The 7,032-nt window shown below is 51.1% G+C and overlaps 1 pseudogene; it reads right to left on the bottom strand.

The window, feature by feature from the left end:
• The window catches only part of LOC121477397, a 115,530-nt pseudogene that overhangs the window by 18,352 nt on the left and 90,146 nt on the right, over positions 1-7,032 (bottom strand).

The raw sequence follows: 7,032 nt of genomic DNA, 5'->3' as shown, positions 1-7,032 counted from the left end.
ATTAATCACGAAATAAAAAAACACATTCTATCTATTCACAAAGAAAAAGCTCCAGTCCATCTTTTATGTTTATTTGAAAAATTTGAACATTACAAGAAACTAAACTGAAATGTCTTAATATTCCACTTCTTAACATTTCCATGACAAACAGAAAAAAATCATGAGCCAAGAAAAGGGGGGGAGAGAAGCTTATATAAAAACTAAATAGGGATTCAGCATTAACAAGTGAACAGAGAAGGAATTAAAAACGCTTTAATTAAAAATCACGCGTGGATGATAAAGTGTGTAGAAACTGAAAATTTACAAACGATTTAACTGGAAATCGCTCTGTATGTTCAGAAACTACACAGATGGTTCAGGGTGTGTGTGTGAACAGCAGAAAGGGATTATGGATGAATCTGCATTGTTTCAAGCTGCTCCATGCCACCCGTCTTCTCGAGGAAAGCCTGACATTGATTAGATTAGTTAGATTATTGAGCCAGGCTAATGCTGGCAGCAGATGCAGTGATGGTAACCTGGCCTTTCAGTAGATCCTTCCACTGGGTTCGCCATATTTTGATCCTGCAGCCCAGACATTTGACGGTCTATTGATTTTGGTGCCTTGACGCCTGATTATGCAGCCAATCAATATCGTTTGGAATGGATTGAGTTCATGAGAAGTAGTCTGAGAGATGCATCAAAACCAATAGCCTTTCACCTCTGGAGAGCTGGATTCAATGCCACTGAATCGCGATGTTGCCATGCGTCATGGGTAAATGAGACTGGTGCTCATTGCCAACTGGTGCAGCTTGGGTCAAATCTGGCTTTGGAATGGCATACTGTCCTTGAATGGTTATAGGCCTCTAGAGGTGGTCCTCAGGTCAGGGTTGAGGCACATGGAGGGGTGGTGTGGGGAAAGCTCGACTGTCGCCTGCCTGTGCTGTTACCTGTCCTGCCTCCTGCAAAGAGACTGGAGAATGGACGGCGTGGGCCGGTAACGGATGCCCCCCCCCCCACCCCCCCCCCCCCCAGTCCACGCCTTCGGGGGGGCTCCCACATGACCACGCAGCATCTGTTTCACACATCAATGATGGATGCGAGAATGCCAGGGCAATCGTGATGGCCCGCGCAGTTGAGTTGGGGTGCATAATCCCCTGACTCTGAACCTGAGCCCCTGTACTCCCTCGTATTTCCTTGATCTTGAAACCCACCTTTCCCAATGAAGGGGCCACACTGATAGCAGGGGCCCACCACCCGGGGAAAACGGGGGGTCTACTGGCAGCTTTTCTTTTGGTCTTAGAGCTGCGGATGTCCTTTTCCCCGTTTGTCAATGATCATAGCGAAGCTTTTGGAAGAGGGGTTAGTGGGTCCACCCAAAGGGGATAATTCTTCGGGGAAAATTTCCCCTTTCTGAGATTTTTTGAACGTGACCACTCTCCTCCCCCTTTTTTCTTAACTGTTTTCTCCTTTTTTTTCCCGGATATATGCCAACTTCCTTTCCAGGGTAATTTGGGCCGGATGGGGAATGGACTTTTAAATCCCCCTTTCAATAAACACCGGGGGCCCCAAAGTCGAGCGTGTTCCGGGGAGTTTGGACTTTGAGGGGGTCAACTCTTTGTTCCAGGGGGGGGGAAAAAACCAAAAACCCGAAAGGCGCGAGGCCAGAGGGGAAAAGGGGACCCCCGGGCCCGGGGAAGGGGGAAGGGGGCGGAAGGCCGGGGGTTGGAAAAATTTGGGGGCGAGGGGGAAAAGGTTGAGGGGGGCCCCCGGCCGGCGGAGGGAGGAAGGGGGGGGGGGAGGGGGGAAAAGGGGGAAGGGGGAAAGAGAACCCGGGGTGGGTGGAAAGGGGGCCAGGACCCAAACCCACAACCTCGCCCTGTCCTTTCCCCGGGGGCCCCCCCCCCATATAGACATTTTATGCGAGCTAGGACCGAGATACACTCCATTGAACCCAAGGGCGTTTGGGGGAATGTCTTTCAAATTTAATCAATTCACTTGAGGAAATCCTGTCACATCCCCATTGGGTCTTTCAACAACCCCTTTTGGCACCTAACATAAGGATGCGGGACCTACTCTAAGGGCAGCAGAAGCGGGGGGGGCCTGCCTGAACTCAGCAAGGGAAAGGGAAACACGCCTAAAAAGCCAAACTCTCAAATAACTTTGTTACTCGGGAACTGAGAAGTAACAGTGTTCTTTAAACCAGGAGGTACCCAAATACCCCCTCCGCTGGGAGCTGGGGACACCCCCCCCGGTCTCTTTTTCCCCCTTGTTTCCCCCAAGCCTCGACAAACGGCTTTTGGTGGGGAAAATGTTGGAAAATCTTTTGCAGGCAGCGTGTGCAACGTGAGGGACTGAGGGGGGGAGCTAACTCTTGAAATAAGTTGCCCTTTTTCAAGGCGTTCAGTTTGCTTTTTCTTTGTATGGCACTTAAGGTTTTCGCCCCCCTGGCTCACACAGGAAATACAAAAATTTGCTGGGTTTGGGTTGGATGAAATAGCTTGGGGCCGGGGCTTTCCCCTTACCTCTCACAACACTTCAGGCAGCAAACGGGGCTAGGCCTGTGAGGAGGGACGGTGTTCGTGCAGGCAGGGTGTGGGAGGGTCCCGGGCCAAAAACCCAAATCTCGGACCTTTATGGGTTTTCCCTAGAGTTGCAGACCCAAATTGGGTGGGGGCCCAGGACCGAGGGGACACTCCAAAATTTGGGAAAAAGGGGCGGGTTTTCAAAGTCTGCATTGAGATCAGATACACCAGGAGAATTTCCCTTTACTTTTCCCCATCTCTTCACAAACCCCTTTCCGGACCCAAAAATAAGGATGCTGGGACCTACCTACGGGAGTCAGAATGCCGGGGGGTCCTTTCCCCCAACTCAGCTCGCACCCAAAGGAAAAACCCCTAAAAAAAGCCGCTTTAAACTACCCGCCGTTCCCCGGGGACTGAAAAAACGTAACAAAAAAAAAAAGTTCCCAACGCCAGGAGGACCCCAGAATACCACTCCACTTTCAGCTGGAGACACCCTCCAGGTCTGCTTATTCCCCTTGGGGTCCCCACAAACCCTGGGCAAACGGGTGTGGTGAGATGTTTTGGAAAAATCTTTTTTGCGGGATTTTTGCAATGAGGGACGGAGGGTGGCCCCAACCCCCAAAGTAAATTGCTTTTGGCAAGGCTTTCAGGTAGCTTCTCTGTTAAGGCCCCTTGGAATTAGGGCCTGGCTCACGAGGAAATATAGGAAAATCGCTGGTTGGGGCTTGGATGCCCCTGTCTTGTTGGGGCCGGGGAATTTCCACTTTTCCTCCCCACTACACTTCAGGGGACGCTCGGGGGGTAGGCCTGTTAAAAGAGAAAGGTGTAGTCAGGGGAGGTGGGGGAGGGACTGTCCCTTAAACCCAACTCTCGGGAAATGTGTTTCCTTTTCAGGCAGATGTCTCCCGACTCTTTTTATGGGAGCTAGGAACCCAGCAAAACCCCCCCATTTAACAAAACGTTGGGAATGTCTGCAGAGATCAGATACACTTGAGGAAATCCCGTCACTTTTCCCCTTTTTTACACAACCCCCTTCTGGGCCCCAACATTGGGGGTGCGGGACCTATTTCTACGGGGGAAAATCAGGATGGGGAGGGTCCGCCCACCCCCAGCTCCCCACAAGGAAGCATGCCCAACAAGCCCCGCTTTCAACGGGTGCGTAACTTTGGGCCAAATTTAGAAACTTAAATTTTTCTATCCGGGGGCGTTTTCCCCCAATACCAATCCACTTTCAGCTGGAGACACCATCCCGGTCTGCTTATTTACTTGTGTCTCACAAGCCCCTGAAAAAACGGGTTTTGTTGGCAGATGTTTTTAAACCTTTTTGCAGGCAGTTTTTCAACTGTTAGGGACCCGGGGTGAAACTCAACCCCTCCCAAGTAAAAATTTTTTTGGAAAAACCCTTCCCGGAGCTTCTCTCCCTTTTGGCACTTAGGATCAGCACTTGGCTTCCCAGGGAAAAATAGGAAATTCCCCCGGGTTGAGCTTGGGTGCCCTAGTCTTCTTGGCCGGGGGGTTTTCCCCATACCTTCACAACACTTTAGTCACCATCGGGGTAGGGCTGGGTTTCGGGGCGCGGGTTTTAAACCTGCAGGGGATGTGGGGGGGGAACAGTCCAAAAGCTCAACTCTCGGAAGCTTTGTATCCTTTTGCAGGCAGATGGGGGGAAGGCACTTATTGAGGGGTGCTGGGGCCCCTTTGTAAAACTCTCATTGAAAAGGTTTTTTTTGCAATGTCTTATTGGACTCATTTTTCCACTTGAGCACAGCCCTGTCACTTCCCATTTTTTTTCCCAACAACCTTTCCAGCCCCAAACAAAAGGATGCTGGGACTTATTCGCCCGTGCAGTCAGGTGCGGGGGGGGCCTCCCCCCCTTTCAGCCCCCGGGCAAAAGGAAGCATGCCTACAAGCCACTTTTAAAACTACTCTTTTCTTGGGGCACTAAAGAACGAAGCAAAACCTAAGCCGGGAAAGGACCCAAATACCACTTACTACAGCTGGGAACCCCCATCCGGTCTGCTTATTCCACTTGCGTCTCACAACCCTCTGAAAAAAAGGGCTCTGGGTGCAGATGTTGGAAACTCTTTCTGAAAGGCAGTTTTGAAAATTTGTGAGGCATTGAGGGAGTAAAACCCCCTCCGAATTAAATTGCTTTTGGACAAGGCGTTCGGGGCTAGCTTCTTCGTAGGGAACTTAGGTGAAAAACCCTGGTTACAAAGGAAATCTAGGAAACTGCTAGATGGGAAAATTGGTTTCACCGCCCTTGGGGGCCGGGTATTTTTCCCATTCCCTTTTCACCACACTTCAGGCACACATCGGGGTTTGGGCCCCCCCTTAGGGGGCACGGTGTCCCTGCAGGGGGGAAAATGAGGGAGAGACAGCCCAAAAGCACAACTCTGGGAAAGTGGGGTTATGCTTTCCCAGGCAAATGTTTTGGAAAGGGCCCAACTTTTAAAGGGGGTGCTGCACCGATTTTACACTTTAAATTGAAAAAGAACGTTTGAAATGTTTATTGAGATCAGATACACTTGAGGAGAATCCTGTCATTTCCCCACATGCTTTAAAAACAAACCCTCTTCTGGCCCCCTTTAACATAGGATGCTGGGCCCTTTACTTTAAGGGGCCCAGTAAAAGGATGGGCAGGGCCTGCCCTTACCCATTTCCCTCACAAGGAAGGATGCCTACCCCCATCTTTCAACTAGCTGCCTTCAAAGGCACTGACAACTTTGGGCCTTTTCAAAGACAGGGGTTCCCCCGGGAATTCCCCCTTCCACTGCGTTGGAGCCCACACTCCAGGTCTGCTGTTTCCCAATTGCGACTCACAAGCCTCTAAAAAAATGGCTCTGGTGCAAAATTTTGGGAAAATTTTTTTTCTGCAGGCATGTGCAACTGTGGGGACGGGAGGGTTGAGCTAAACAAACCCAAAGAAATTTGGTTTTTTTGGGAAAAAGTCTACAGCTAGCTTCTCTCGTATGGCACTTAAGATTAGCCCCCCTTGGGGGATCCCTGGGTGGCGCAGCGGTTTTGGCCCGCCTCCCTTTTTGGCCCCGGGGGCCCGCGACCCTTTGGAGCCCCGGGGAAATCGAGTCCCACGGTCAGGCCCCCGGGTGCATGGAGCCTGCTTCTCCCCCCCCGCCCTGTGTCTCTGCCTTTTCTCTCTCCTCGGGTTGACTACCCATAAATAAATAAAAAAAAAATTAAAAAAAAAAAGATGTACCCAACCCCGGGGGTTCACACAGGAAATATTTGGGAACCCCGCTAGATTGAGCTTGGTTTGCACTAGTCTTGTGGGGGGGGGATTTTTCCACTTACCCCCACCCCACTTCGGGCACGCATGGGGGCTAGGCCTGTTGGGGAGCGCGGTTTGTCCCTGTAGGCAGGTTGGGGGTTTGGGGCAGTCCATAAGGGCCCAACTCTCGGAAAAGTGTGTATGCGTTGCGGGCTGCTGTTGCTGGGACACTTTGATGGGGCTAAGCCGAGAAAAACCTTCATTGAACAAGGACGTTTGCAATGTTTTGCATTGAGATCAGGTAAAAACCTGGGGAAAATCCTGTCATTTCCCCCAACTTTCCTTTTCCCCCAAAAACCTCTTTTTGGCCCCCCAAAAACTTAAGGTGCTGGGACCTAACTCTAGGGGGAAATCGAATGCGGAGGGGTTCCTGCCCTGCCCCCAGCTCCCCAAAGGGGAAAGGGCACCCCTTTCAAGCCAGCTTTCAACAAGCTCGTTTTTGGACATGGAACCCGAAAACCAGTTTTTAAGCCAGGAGGTACCCAAAAAACTGCCCCACTGCAGTTGGGAGACCCCCTCCAGGTTCTGCTTTTCCCACTTGCTTTCTCACAAGCCTTTTGGCAAAGGGGCCCTTTGGGGGCAGATTTTGGGGAAAACCCCTTTCTGCAGGCAGTGGGGCAACTGGGGGGGGCCCTGGGGGTTTGGGAGCCCCAACACTCCAAAGGGAAGTTGTTTTCCCGGAAAAGGCGTTCAGCTATTTTCCCTTTTTTCCCGTATGGCATTAGGATGTCCACCCCGGCTACACAGGGAAAAAATTTAGAATCGTGGTTTGGTTTGGGAGGGCCAATTTGTTTTTGGGGGGGGGGAATTTTTTCCAAATTACCCCCTTCAAAACACTTCGGGAAAACCCCATCGGGGTGGGGCCTGTTAGGAGCGGGTTTTCCTGCAGGCAGGGAGGGGGGGGTGCGTCCTTTAAGCCCAAATCCCCGAAGTGTGTTGCTTTGCAGGAGATTTTCTGGAACCTTTTTTGAGGGAAAGGGGGGGGAAAACCGGGGTACACTTAAAATTGAAAAAGGGAAACTTTTGGGCAATGTCTCCCATTGAGATCAGAACATTTGAGGAAACCCCTGCCCCCCCCTTAATTGCTTTTTCCCCTAAACTTTTTTTTCCCGGGCACCTAAAAATAAGGACTGGGCCCCTTGTCTACGGGCTTTCAATGGGGGAGGGTCCTCCCCTGAACTCGTCCACAAGGAAGCACCCAAAAGCCAGCTTTAAAACCTAGCTGCATTCCCTCGGGCACTG

The sequence above is a fragment of the Vulpes lagopus genome, chromosome 17, assembly GCF_018345385.1.
Source record: "Vulpes lagopus strain Blue_001 chromosome 17, ASM1834538v1, whole genome shotgun sequence".
NCBI classification, from domain to species: domain Eukaryota; kingdom Metazoa; phylum Chordata; class Mammalia; order Carnivora; family Canidae; genus Vulpes; species Vulpes lagopus.
Note: the sequence above shows the minus strand (reverse complement) of the source record. Positions and strands in the feature narration are given on the sequence as shown.